The sequence below is a fragment of the Periplaneta americana genome, chromosome 5 (genome assembly GCF_040183065.1).
Source record: "Periplaneta americana isolate PAMFEO1 chromosome 5, P.americana_PAMFEO1_priV1, whole genome shotgun sequence".
Classification (NCBI taxonomy): Eukaryota; Metazoa; Arthropoda; class Insecta; order Blattodea; family Blattidae; genus Periplaneta; species Periplaneta americana.
The window spans coordinates 108,316,144-108,330,502 of record NC_091121.1 but is presented as its reverse complement, the minus strand read 5'-3'; the positions used below and the strand labels follow the sequence as shown (position 1 = coordinate 108,330,502).

General features: G+C 36.2%; 1 protein-coding gene across 5 annotated transcripts in view; it reads left to right on the top strand.

Annotated features, from left to right (window-relative positions):
• LOC138700074 (band 4.1-like protein 4) overlaps window positions 1-14,359 on the top strand; it is a 1,160,862-nt gene that overhangs the window by 941,861 nt on the left and 204,642 nt on the right. The window lies entirely within an intron of this gene.

Genomic DNA, 14,359 nt, shown 5'->3' with positions numbered 1-14,359 from the left:
GTCGTCGTAACCGATATAGCAGACGCTTCTACCGTTATGCTTTTTATTCGTCTCTCGGAGAAATAAGACTCCGATTTGTAACTCGTGACTGGAGTCCCTGCTTCATCTTCCCGCATGGGATCATTAATGATGTTTTACTAATGGAATGTTGTCACCGGTGCGGGTATCCAGATGTATTTATGTTCTTGCACTGAGCAAAATAGGGGCATATTACTGCCATTCTTGCTCATTCAAAGATTTTACGGGTTTTCTTTCAGACATTTTTGTCCTTAAAAGGTTTGCATGTCATAGTTAGCAGAAGGTCGTTTTCATTGGACGTTTAATGTTGTGTTGGAAGAGATTTATGACGGTAAATGTAACTTATGCATAACACTTTGGATATAAGTTATAAATAAAATTGTATGATTTCTAGTTCTAACTCATTATGGCATGCATGAAGACTAAGGCGCCAGTTTTCCCTTCAGAGTTCCTTACGCATCTACCTGTTCCGTGGAACTTCCGCCGTAGGAATCATGCTGACAGATTACTGTGGTTTATCTTTGGTCTTTATATCGATGATAAAGGAATACCGATGATTTACGAATACAGAGTATGCAAAAAATGGAATATTACGTCGGCCTGGGTAGCGTAGTTGGTATAGCGCTGGCCTTCTATGCTTAAGGTTGCGGGTTCGATCCCGGACGAGGTCAATGGCATTTAAATGTGTTTAAATGCGATAGGCTCATGTCAGTAGATTTACTCGCATGTGAAAGAACTCCTGCGGGACAAAATTCCGGCACACCGGCGACGCTGATATAACCTCTGTGTCGTTAAATAAACCATAATTTTTTTGGAGTATTATTCATAACTTTTTAAATTTTATTAAAAAAGTGTTACACAAAAGCTCTTGGAGATAAACAATATAATATGATACCATTGTTCGAAAAAAGTTATTCAGGCATAGACCTACAGAGTATGACAGCAAACTTTATTTTTTAATAGCACCATTTATTAAAATTTACATATTTGAAATCTGCATTAAATTTTACATGTGAATGTCTAGAAATTTTAGTCTTTCGCCCGTTTCATGTCTTTGAACTATTTATTAAACTTGTTTCGTGGACTTCAAACTTGAGACAAATAAGTTTGTAAAATCTTGTTGAGTAGGCTACAAAACTAAACAAAAATTTCTGATACTAAAATTTTTCAAATTTGGGTATTTTTCAATTATATTATTATGTAACCTTGGACCAAAGTAGGTACCATGGCTAAGAACTGTGCTTGTGAAACACTTTGATTCCTCTAGTCGTATAAAATCATATCTTTTAGTTCCATATTTACGATGATACAATTCGAATTTATTGCGATTTTTATGTATGAACTTTAATAAGGCAATATAATAAATTCGTTTAATTTTCAAAACATTACAATCGGTGAATAAAAGCTCGGATGAGTAACCAATTGGATCATTAAGGCATATTTTAATTATTCTTTTCTGAATAAGTATTAGTGGAGTGAGATTAGAATTACAAGCATTTCCCCATCCTAAAATTCCACATGTGGGTCTCCCCTAGCCTGAGTCAGCAGAGCACGCACAAGACAGAACATTTAACAAAAGACATCCATCCATGCCCGAGGTGAGATTCGAACCGACGAACCTTTGGACCGCGCCTCCTAAGGGTAGCGTGCCTTAGTCTCGGTAGTAACCCGGTATGACATTATACTATATAACATCTAAAAAAATATATTGCAGCCTATTTGTATAGTTAATATTCTTTCACTTATGAAGCAATAACTGCAGTATTAAATCTGTCTTCATTGTTTTCTTTAACATTAATGCTACACTTGCTATTGCTCTTCTTTTCTGTGGGATTCCGTCATAAATTGAAATAGCCTATAATTTTACATTTCTTTTCTACCTTTCAGCTTTTCTCTCTTGTTCGGATGAAATGGCTACTTTTTATAATATATAATCTTTTGGTTCTTGTTCTATTTTACAGAGCTTGCAGTTAATATATCTTACATTTAAGAATGATTTTTTTTTCGATTTTCTGTTATTCCATTTCGTTTATCCATTTTCCTATCATGTGTCCCATCGTATTAATTTGTCCGGCAGTTCTTTATTTGGGGATTTGAGTGATCTTTATTCCTATAAGGTTGGGTTAGCAGCAGGCGCCTGGATTTATTTCGGAGTTACCCTTCAGGACTTTGAGTCTCATCTTTCCATTGTAGGTTAGTCTTTGCTTCTTCTTGCCTCCGACCTGTAGGCAGCTTATACTCCACAATAAGGCCGTCTGAATCATTGAATAGTCTACTTCTCCATCATGACAAGGCCACAACCACGGAGGAGCTTAATCTTTTTCATAAAATGAAAATGAACTAATACTGCAACAAATGCAATTGAAGACCACTGTGATGGTGAGAACATGTTATGTTGTGTATGCATCTGATTAGGAAATGTGTCAAGGGATCTTGTACCCAATTCGCCTGTCTAAATTTAGTAATATTAAAAAATGCATTACTTTCTAGCTTGAATTCTTTTCTTTCTGAAATTTGGTGTAGAATTTAAACAATTCTTTTACATTAGTGGACAAATTTTAGAGTAAATAAATTTACCTTTAACAGTTTACGGTTAATTAAATTGGCGCGTGCAGTCTGCATTAGGAAAAATCGTTTCTCAAATATCTCATATAATTATCAATATTTTGAAATGCTTTTTACTTCCTTTTATTCACAATAAATGCCTTAACAAAATCGAACGATATAATTTCAATATACGAATGAGAAATATTTTTTCTGACTTCTTTTCTCGATCAACTAAACATTTCCACTTTTTTAAAATAAGGATTTATAAAAAAAAAGATCTAGTAAAGATATAACAGTGATAGATATGAGTTTTGCTTGCATAATTACATTAAATTCATTGATTAAAGTTCTCGTTAACACTTTGTTAAAAACATAAAATTATCTAAAAAATTATAAGAGTTGTCAGAGAAAAGGTTTTAAAATTGTAAGCTACGGGAAATGTGACGTGGGAATGACACGCCCTTACGTTTTAGGTCAGTAGAAGTATTGGTGATATTTTTAAAACTTCTTCACTAAACCAAAGAGAAAAGCCCATTTACTGAATTAAAAAATTAAAAATTACATTTCTTGACCCTCAGTGGTATATATGACCTCTTACAAATTTGGGTAAAAAACATCTAGTCCTATATTACATATATACAGGTTGGACAAAATAAAACTGTCCCGGACGCCTGGACGCTTTAACGCATGCATAACAGTAAATTTGTAAGGATACAGATGCAGGTCCTTTTTGATAATGTTTCGACACTACGTTCTCTTAATTCTCACTTGCACAGATAAACGCCGTTGCGATTTCGTCGGACTTTGTTCCAGGCTTTCCTGCACTCGAGCAATGTTTTCTGGTGTTCGAACTCTTTTCGGCTAGTTACGGTTTTTATTCACCACAGAGCCCGTTTCACGCCATTTTGCCACCAAGTTTTGCATTGCAGCCTTTGCTGAAGGGTTTGCCAAAACACGTCCAGTCTGAAACTCTTGCGCTAACAGTTCCGCACACTTTTTCCATGAATTGTGCTTCGCATAACACTCGACAATGAACAGGCGTTGTTTTATCGTGAACACCATTTTATGCTGCATTCAACTGGCCACTAAACACTTCTGCTCCTCTCACTCACTCAGACTTAATGACACAGCGAAGCTCGGGACAGAGCATGCGAGAGATATGCAGATATATGTCATATATATTTTTCGCACCCGATATATATATATATATATATATATATATATATATATATATAGTTTCTTTCTTTAGAGTGGCATGTTCTAGATAGTTTTTAACTATGATATTCACGAATAACTTCTTTAAAATCTTGTTACGTCTTCATTTTTGCATGATCTTCACTAATCTGGAGAGATTATTGACTCGACTTAACTTCGTTTTCTTATTGGATAGTTATTTGAACAAACTAATTGAAATTTAATATATGAATTGCACGAATATATGTTCAAAATATTAATATAATTATTAGAAATGATATAAAATAAAAATGAATTTCTTAACTTAATAATCCAAGTAGGCTACTTACATTTATATCGTTGCATGGAGGCGCCTACCTGTAAAAAAATTAACAACTTTATTTTCACGAAGTAAACCACAAGTTGGAAGTCTTCGCGACTTAGCTACACTTTTGTCGTAATTGAGTTTGCTATTTTTTTTACTACAAGGTGGGGCAGAATGAACTCATGATTTTGACTTACGTAATACTTATCCGATAGTTGGGGTGGATTGAGTTTGCTATTTTTTTTTTGTACTACAAGGTGGGGCAGAATGAACTCATGATTTTGACTTACGTAATACTTATCCGATAGTTGAGGTAGATTGAAGCTAGGCATGGCATAACATTGGTCAAGGTATGCCATTTAAGGTTAGAGTATTAATTGTTTAGTTTACATGGAAGGGATTTCTGTTTTGTTACTGAAATCAACAAACTGAATTATCTTCGTCGGATATTGCACATAGATTTAAATTACCATCCGTACAAAATTCAAATAATGCAAGTGTTGTCGGACTGTAACTTCATCTCAAGAATGGAATTTTGCAGTGAATTTATTCATTTATTGAACCAGATACAGGGATCATTCGTTATTCGTTAATAATGTCAGACGAAGCCCACTTTGAATTGTCTGATAGTGTAAATAAACAACATATGATATTGGCGCGCTCAGAATCCTCGTGAGCTGCATATGAAATCACTTCATAACCAGACGGTGACATTCTCCGGTGTACGCACAGTTCGAGCACTACATGCAGGTTTGTCATCTCTTGCAGAAGCTGTCGTTCTTAATTTCTCAATCCAGTTATTGATTGTGCTACGATCCGGAACTCTTCCATGTCTTGCATCGTTGAAATGCCGCCTGAATAATCGCTGTATTTTTATCACTGAGTCTCCGTTTTTTTTTAAGTTTCAATAGTGGCGCGATGTTCTGCTGACCAACGAGGCATGTTTATTCAGTACATTTACTGAAATAATTCAGATTTGTTGATTTCAGTAACAAAACAGAAATCGTTGCTTTGTAAAGCTAAACAATTGATACTCTAACCACAGCCTAGTATATACAGACACGAAGCTTAAGTTGATGAGGGTACTAGGAACAATAGACTGTGGCGGTACTGTTTCACATTGTATGTGATGAGGCGATAGTAGCGATCCTAGTGGTTAGCAACTATCTGTGGATGCATATTCCCTACTTACATAGATTCGTCACTGTATATACTAGACTGTGCTCTAACCTTAAATGGCATACCTTGATCAATGTTATGCCATGTCTAGCTTCAGTCCACCCCAACTTATCAGATGAGAATTATGTAAGTCAAAATCATGAGTTCATTCTGCCCCACCTTATATACACCTAACATCTTTTACATAACTAAATGAGTGGAAAATGAAGTCCACCTCTTATTAATTTAGTCATAATATGTTTTTACAACACATAATACATTGTTTCATATAAAAACAAAATTAATCAAGCACGCGTTTTAGACAAATTACGAATGCATAATTGCTATAGTCTAAATTGAGAACTACACCTACATAAAACAATGCAAGGTTCATAAGTTTTTTTTTTTCAAGTTGAATCAATTGCGACCTTGGTAAAGTTTATGGATATTAATTGCATTCTCCGGTGTACAAACATAAACAAACACGTGTTGGAATTAACACCGTAATTATATCTTGAGACTTAAGTTGTCAGTGTACATTGTATGTGGGAAGATTAATTTTAGATAATTATTTGTATTTTTTGCATTAAGTGAATACATGATCCATAAAGAACTCCACAGTTGCAATTAAGATGTCCTTACTTAGACTGCGTTATCTCCGGTACTCTGTTTGAACAAGCTGAACGGCCATTCAATAGGCTACCTCTCCTTGCTAATGGCCTGTTAAATTGTAAGTTGACATGACTTCATATTTATTGTAAAGTAAATTGGAGCTACATTTCAGACAGGTTAACAAAGCAACGCATACGGTTCCAAACAACACGCTTTGACTCTTGAAAACTGAAAAACTTATCGCCAAAAGAATACAAACTATAGCAGAAACAAAAATAATGGAGGAACAAAATGAATTCAGGAAAGGCAGATCATGTATAGATTGAATATTTACAGTGTAACAAATAATAGAAAAGCGACAAGAAAGGATCTTAGAAACTCATCTACTATTTTTAAACATCTTGATTACACAACTTTTAACACTGTATCACTTCGGAATATGTATGATGAGACTTTCTTGTGTTAAATTCTAACGTACCTTGTTTACATGTTTCGACCTATTTATGGGTATCCTCAGAACTGGTCGTTGTTGGTCTTGGCGCCTCTTGTTTTGTTTCCTGTGAGGGTGTGTTCGTGTGGTGTAATGTAGAGTCAAAGAGTGCGTGTGTTCTGAAATTGAGTTATGTGTTGAGAATTTCGTTATATACAGACACACGAAAACACACCGCAACGAAATTGTCAACACACAACTCAATTTCAGAACACACACACTCTTTGACTCTACATTATACCACACGAACACACACTCACAGGAAACAAAACAAGAGGCGCCAAGACCGACAACGACCAGTTCTGAGGATGACCCATAAATAGGTCGAAACATGTAAACAAGGTACGTTACAATTTAACACAAGAAAGTCTCATCATACATATTTTTAGACATTGAAAAGACCTTCGATAGAGTGATCAGAGGAAAATTATGAATGATATTAGAACAACAAGAATACCCCCAAACAGTTAATAGAAGTTCTAAAATGTCTGTATTGTGATACAACCATATGTATTAATACACCAACATTGAAAACAAGGAATTTTAAAATAAATCAAGGGTTCGGACAGGGATGCTCGTTGTCGCCTATCCTATTTAACATTTACTTAGACGCCCTCTTATATGAGTGAACGAATTCTATCAGTGACGAAGTGTACATTTTACACCCGCTGAAATCATAACGAAGTGAAATGAGACAGGTATCGAGGTTATGTCTGAAGGATTCCCAGCGGGTCTCGGGTTGGATACAGTTCGTTATAATAGTCATTAATATTTTGTTGGACAGTGTAATGAGTAAGAAGACATTTTGATTATGGTTTCAGGTTTTGCAAGGTCGTGCAATAATGAATGTCACTATTAGACATAATTATTACGTTGATTGCTTTTGGCGTGATTCGCTTTTCTCCACTGGGAGAGAGAAAAGAAAACAGAAAGGTGTTGTGTGGTAATGGATTCTTAGATGCCAGCACCAGACAGCCCATATTTTGTGTATCAAAATTATATAACAGTATTGGTACACAGATTATATTTTAATCAGTTATACAATCCAACCTCAGCCACTGACTGCGTGCTAAGAGTCCCAGACCTTTATCCTGTGTATACTAAAGTAGTTTAAACACTTCAGTTTGTAACACATTTAGTTTTAATATTGGCCTATGTTAAAATAGGAGTTGTGCATACATTAAGGTGAATTCAGATTCTTTATTATCCCTCGGAGCTATTTAAAGTATCTCTTGCGTCAGAAGGCAAAAGTAAACAAGTCCCCAAACATGAATTTTCAGTTTATGGTCGATTCATAATATGTAGTATTTTATACTTGCTTTGATGTTGGTACTCCCGAATTCCAAGGATGAATAGTTGGCGCATATATTTCGAATTCAAAGGAATTAAATCCTAAAGATAAATGAAAAGTGGAACATTAATCTCGCCTATCTCGAAATGAAGTTTTTGGTCTTAATTCCTTCTGGCTTCTGAGGTAAGATCTGAGATAATGATGACTGTAATGGATCGATAGAGATATCATCTAAAGGATATACAGAAGTATTCCAACGAAATATGCTTCATAATCGCTGTGTTCGTCATACTATGAAAATAACTGATTCGTTGTTTGAAGTTTCATAAGACGTCAAGTAATGGCGAATAAACGATCTCAACATCCTCAAAATACCATCTCGTCATCATCAATTTCACAGACACTAAATAACCTCGCAGTTGATACAGCATCGTTAAATATGCAGTTAAAAATACAAGTTATAAATTAATTTAAGGTAAGGTAGTTATCATATTTACGATGACATTTTGTATAAACATTCGGTACGATATTAATAGCGAGGGCATCAACCTTGGTTAAAAAAATAGTAACTATGAGTTACGAAACCATGGGTAAGCAGTAAACGTAGTTAGAATGTAATTTCGGTGCACCAATTACAATCACCGGTTACTTACACATGGTTAGCTGACACTTCATTTACCCAAGGTAAAGTCTGTGATAGTAGACAGTTTTTACAAAGTGATAAAAGAAAAGCATTCATACCTCTGCAAATATGATGGTGAACGTCTAAAACCGACTGCGCTTATTCCGTTCTACATCGAATCGAATGTATCTTATATTGAATTTGTTTACTTTTCCGCGCTGTTATGATTTCAGTTTACATTTCCTTGCTTGTCGGTATTATTACGTTAAATCTGATGAAATACATAATAAAAACCAGAAATGATTATATTTCAATGTGAACCTGGAGTAGGCTACTGATGTGCTTACTTACTAGCTGTAAATATGTAATATGAAAAAAGTATAGGCCTAGACATAATATTGCGAATGTGTGTACAATCCAGGGACCCAATTATACCAGGGAAGTGTACAATATATTAGAACTCGTCAACAATCATTGTTTATTCAGCCTGTGACGTAGGCAAAGAGACATCTGTACATCTTGAGCTAATCAATGCTATTAGGTATAGCTTCAGCAAAAGAAAGAGGCCCAGCTCCAAAAAAGCAGCGCGCCTGAATTTTCAGAGTTCCAGATTCAATGCATTGCGCATGTTCAGTGCTACAAAGCAGCGGTATACTGGCGTTCAAAGATATCTGACTCCTAATCGATAGTGATCGGTAATATAATTTGTTTGTGTAAATGTGACTTCTTTGGGATTTTCGAAGGGGGGGGGGCAGTATGGCCTAGCACTGCGACCTGTTATGATCTATTGCGTTAACCCTCAAACTAGGCGCATTCCCAAACCCATACCAGCTAACTCCACTAAGGTTAGCTACATATCCAGACTTCGAGCAAGCAATTCTCTCGTTTCTAGGCCAGCCCCCTCCGTGCTTCGCCAGCCGGCGATTGGGGAATACTATGGAATGATGACGAAATGTACTGGTGACTGAATGATATAGATGCCTAATACGGAGAAAACGGGAGAACCCTGAGAAAAACCTCAACTTGCAACCTTGCCCGCCACAAGTGTCACCATGGATTTTTCAATGAAAAATCTCAGATCTAACCGGGACTCGAACCCGGGCCGCCTACGTGATAGGCCGGAGATCTGACAACCACAGCAGGGGTCACATGTGGCTTCTTTACTCATTACTTATATCAGTAGATGATAAAGATAAGCAATGTAGCCAATCGTATATAAATATACTCGCATTATAGAATTCAATATTCCATCTCCATCTGCTAATTGTAAAACAACACTGGGTTCAGCTGGAAACCGTTGATATTGTCAATATTATGACAATAATTTATGCTTAATCTCCATTATAATTTTTCCCGATGCTTTTTAACCGACTTAATAATGGTGCCACCTATTGAGAGCTAGAGAACTATTGAGTATTCTTTGACCTTCAGTACACAGTACATACGAGATCGCTTTAGCAGTTATTGAATTTTTTTTTTTTTTTTTACGTCGATTGTTGTAACTCGGAAGGCATTTAAAATATGCGATGAAAATTGATCTCTTCTTAATAGAGATGAATACTTATTTATAAATCATGCAGTAAAATATAATGATGGTAAACGAAATTAACCTGCATTGATTATTTAAAAAAAAAACTTCCTTCAACAGTATCCGCACCCTGAACTTTGTAGTCTGCCAACAAGTACGTTAGCACAGAGCTATCGGAATGCTTGCGATGAATGGTCATAATCGGGGTTATTACACTGTTTGTCGTGTTTTTTTATTAAGTTGGTTATTTAACGACGCTGTATCAACTACTAGGTTCTTTAGCGTCGGTAAGATTGGTGATAGCGAGATGGTATTTGGCGAGATGAGGCCGAGGATTCGCCGTAGATTACCTGGCATTCACCTTAAGGTTGGGAAAAACTCGGAAAAAATCCAACCAGGTAATCAGTCCAAGCGGGGATCGAACCCGCGCCCGAGCGCAACTTCAGACCGGCAGGCAAGCGCCTTAACCGACTGTTTGTTTAATGACTCTTAGGCATTAATTTGATATTGTTTTCTGATTAATTTCATGCTTTTTCATTAGTTGTGAAATGCCTTCCTGTAATACTGTTCAAACAATACCGTTATTTAAATCGTTGTGGTGTGAATCGTGCTATGTAAGGATCTTCAAGTGTCGGACCATTTTTAGTTTCTGGAACTGTACATTGCTTACATCGTAAATAACTCGTATTGCTGTTGTTCTGTGCATCTGTGCACTCAAAATACTGAACATATCAGTTGCACGGAATCGTAATGTTCAAAGCAGCAGGTTCACAGGAGGAATAGGATTGTTTCTCTTTGTGGAATATCCCAAGTGATTCATCTGTTGCAACATAAATGGCATGGTAGATTTCGATAAACGAAATCTCTCCTGAAATTTCCTGTCACCTAATTTATCGTAAGCATTTTCTCTTCCAAACAACACGACTTCACGCTCATCACCATCTTGATTCAGTTAATCGAAATAGAGTAATCGTCTTCGAAATCATCAGCTGTGAATCTGGCTGCCATTTTAATGTACTGCTAATCACCTCTCGAATATTTCCAGTTAGAGATGACCGTGGTTAACCTCCTGTTAAGACCTAATCGAAATCGATGCACCGTACAAATGCTTAACCAGGAGTTAGGTAGCAATTTTAACCGGCGGTTACAGTAACCGGCGTTGATGCACGTGGTCATAACTAGAGACCGGATTTAGCTATAGGTTTTTACCTATTTTTTCCTTACTTTTAAACTCATAATTTATTAGATAATTTTCAGAATCATGGTCATAATAATCATATATGTAAATTGTGTTGAACTTAAAAAAACCTAAATTCGACCTTAAGAACTAAAAAAGCCTAAATCATAATTAATATGTATTTTTCTATATTTACTGCATTTTATATAAATATAGTTAAAAATCTCGATATATCTTATAATTTTTATTCTGTTCTGCATTGGAGAAAGCGACTCAATCTGCGAGCTTTACCCTTTCAGTACTTTGTTGTTTTGTATAAAATGGTTAACAGGGAATTCCGTCTTTCTTTGTATAGCGGGCCGTCCTTCAGAGGCTTCATCTCTCAAGGGCACTGATTTGGACTGTGTGTATTTTGGAATTTCCACTGATCGCAGATATGGCACGCCAGTAGAAGGGTATCTATGTATATATGTGTATTTATTCACACTGCAATGGGTATATACCCGGTGGCAGTGGTAACCAATTACACTCAATAATGACAATAATAAACTTATTAATTAAAAATACAGTTAATAATAATACCAATAATTAATACAAATAATTAATACTAATAATAATAATAATAATAATAATAATAATAATAATAATAATAATAATAATAATAGGGAATATCCTAAATTAAATGAAGCACGATCACTTAAAATAACATTTAAAATAAATTTAATTTGTATCTTAAATCTAAGTTCGAACTAAAACCCACGAGTATGATATGTTTATATCTGCACAAGTACCTTTTCACATTACACTCATTTCGCTGTCAACTCACTCACTGCACTGGAACTACGACACATTTCACTGATTCTATCCTGATTTCACTAACACTTCAAAAACATTTCACTGTTGAAATACTTTGCACTGCCACTATAAACTATAAAGCTTCCCTGACAGGAACACGTTTCACTGACACAACACACTTCACTGACACAACACACTTCACTGACATAACACACTTCACTGACACAAGACACTTCACTGACACAACACACTTCACTGACACAACATAATTCTTCACTTCAATAACAAAATATCATTTACATCCTTTACATACTGTGTATAATTACCGTCTATTAGTAAAGTCCGTAAGCCTATTTTTAAATACGTTTCTGGTTGTTGGTAAAGCCTTTAGTAAGTCTGCAGGTAAAGCATTCCAGTCCCTGATAGTACGATTGAGAAAAGAAAACTTTCCAGTGTCCGTCCTCTGTCTTCTTCCATCAATTTATATGAGTGGTCGTTCCTTGAAGAGTAATTTGGCGGTTGCAACCTATTTTTTATTTCTCTCCAGGCAGGCTCACCTCTGTATGTTTTGAACAGGGCGCATAATCGAATTCGCGTTCTCCTGTCCTTGAGCGTGTCCCATTTTAATGGTGAATTTTTCCGACAACACTTGAGAGCCCGTCTTTGAATCTTTTCCAGTGTCTTAATATGTTCTAATCTCTAAGGATCCCAACATGCAGCACCATATTCCATTACTGGACGTACTAGTGATTTATATGCAATCTCTTTGGATTTATCAGAGCCTTTTCTTAGTACCCTCATCACAAAGTGTAACGTTCTCCATGCTTTTCCCGCTGTGTCCGTAACGTGTTCCCCCCAGCCGAGATCGCTGCTAAATGTTATTCCGAGGTAATTACATTTGTTAACTTCCGGAATGGGTTCACCCCCTAACGTATACGATGCGACTATTTTATTTCTTTTCCTTGTAAAGCTGATGGCTTTGCTCTTTAGAGAATTTATTTTCATTTTGTTGGCTATTGGCCAATCGTTTATTCTATTGAGGTCATTCTGAAGAAGAGTAGTATCTTCATAACTTTTTATTTTCCTGTATACCATACAATCATCCGCAAATAAGCGAACCCTAGACAAGATATTAACTGGCAGATCATTTACAAAAGCCAGGAATAGAAGAGGTCCCAAGGCACTCCCCTGTGGGACTCCGGAAGTAATTTCAATTGGGTTCGATAATTCCTCCCCTACCCGTACTCTCTGAGTGCGACAAGTTAAAAATTCCTTGATCCACTGGAGTACTCTGACGTCAATCCCCGTTGATTGTAGTTTAACCAACAATATATCGTGTGGGACTACATCGAATGCGCGTGAAAAGTCAATAATCACTGCATCTACTTGGCTACTGGAATCTATTCCGTCTTCTAAATCCTGACATACAGTTACTAATTGACTCTCACATGAATAGCCCCTCCGAAATCCATGCTGACAGTTATGTAACCAATTTGAGTCATCCCAATGCTGCCTTAGATAAGCTGAAATCAAGTGTTCCATCTGTTTGCAAATCACAGAGGTGAGGCTGACCGGTCTGTATTTTTTTGTATCTGAGTAAGACCCTGACTTATAAATTGGAACCACTATTGCATCTTTCCAATCTCGCGGGTATGAAGTGACTGAACTGCGAAAAAGTCGCATTGTTGAAATTCGTGAAGTTTTCGGGCATATTCACTGATAGAAAACTGTGATCTTGCGTGTGCGAGTACGAGCTGTGAACTTTTCTGAATTCTCTGTACAGTCCGTCTCATTCTGGTGCTGCTAGTGTTAACATTGAATTTTTATATTTTGTGTTTGTTAAGCTATGCCAAAACAAGTGAAATCACATTAATTACGTAGTGAATTGGAAGTGATTCCATATTTGTATGTATGTATATATGTATTTATTCACACTGCAAATGGTTAAACACCCGGTGGCAGTGGTAACTAATTACATTCAATAAGGAAAATTAATAATAAGCACAATTAATAATAATAATTAATGCTATTAACAATAAATAATAATAATAAATAATAACAACAGTATAATAAAATTAACAAGGTGCATCCTAAATTAAATAAAGCACGATCACTTAAAATAACATTTAAAGTAAATACAATTTGTATCTTAACCCTAAGTTCGAACTAAATCCCACGAGTGTGATATGTTCATACAAGCACAAGTACCTTTCAGCACTACACTCACTTCGCTGTTAACTCACTCACTGCACTGATACTACGACACATTTCACTGATACTATCCTGATTTCACTAACACTTCAAAAATATTTGACTATTCAAATACTTTTCTCTACCACTAGAACAGGCTTGCATAACTGGGCGACAATTGTGGCGTTACGTCACTCATTGGAATACGTCACTCACCCCTTCCTTCCACCCCCGCGTCATTGAATTGGTAGGGGAGGGGTTTTGTATTCAGTGTCTATCTTATGTGATTGCGTACGGGCCACAGATACGTCATTCAACGCCGGTGGACTGTGGACGGGGAACCAACACCTTCCCCATGCTTTTCACCCCTCTCTCGCCAGTTCTGTAACCCTGCACTAGAAAGTATAAAACTTCACTGACACAAACACACTTC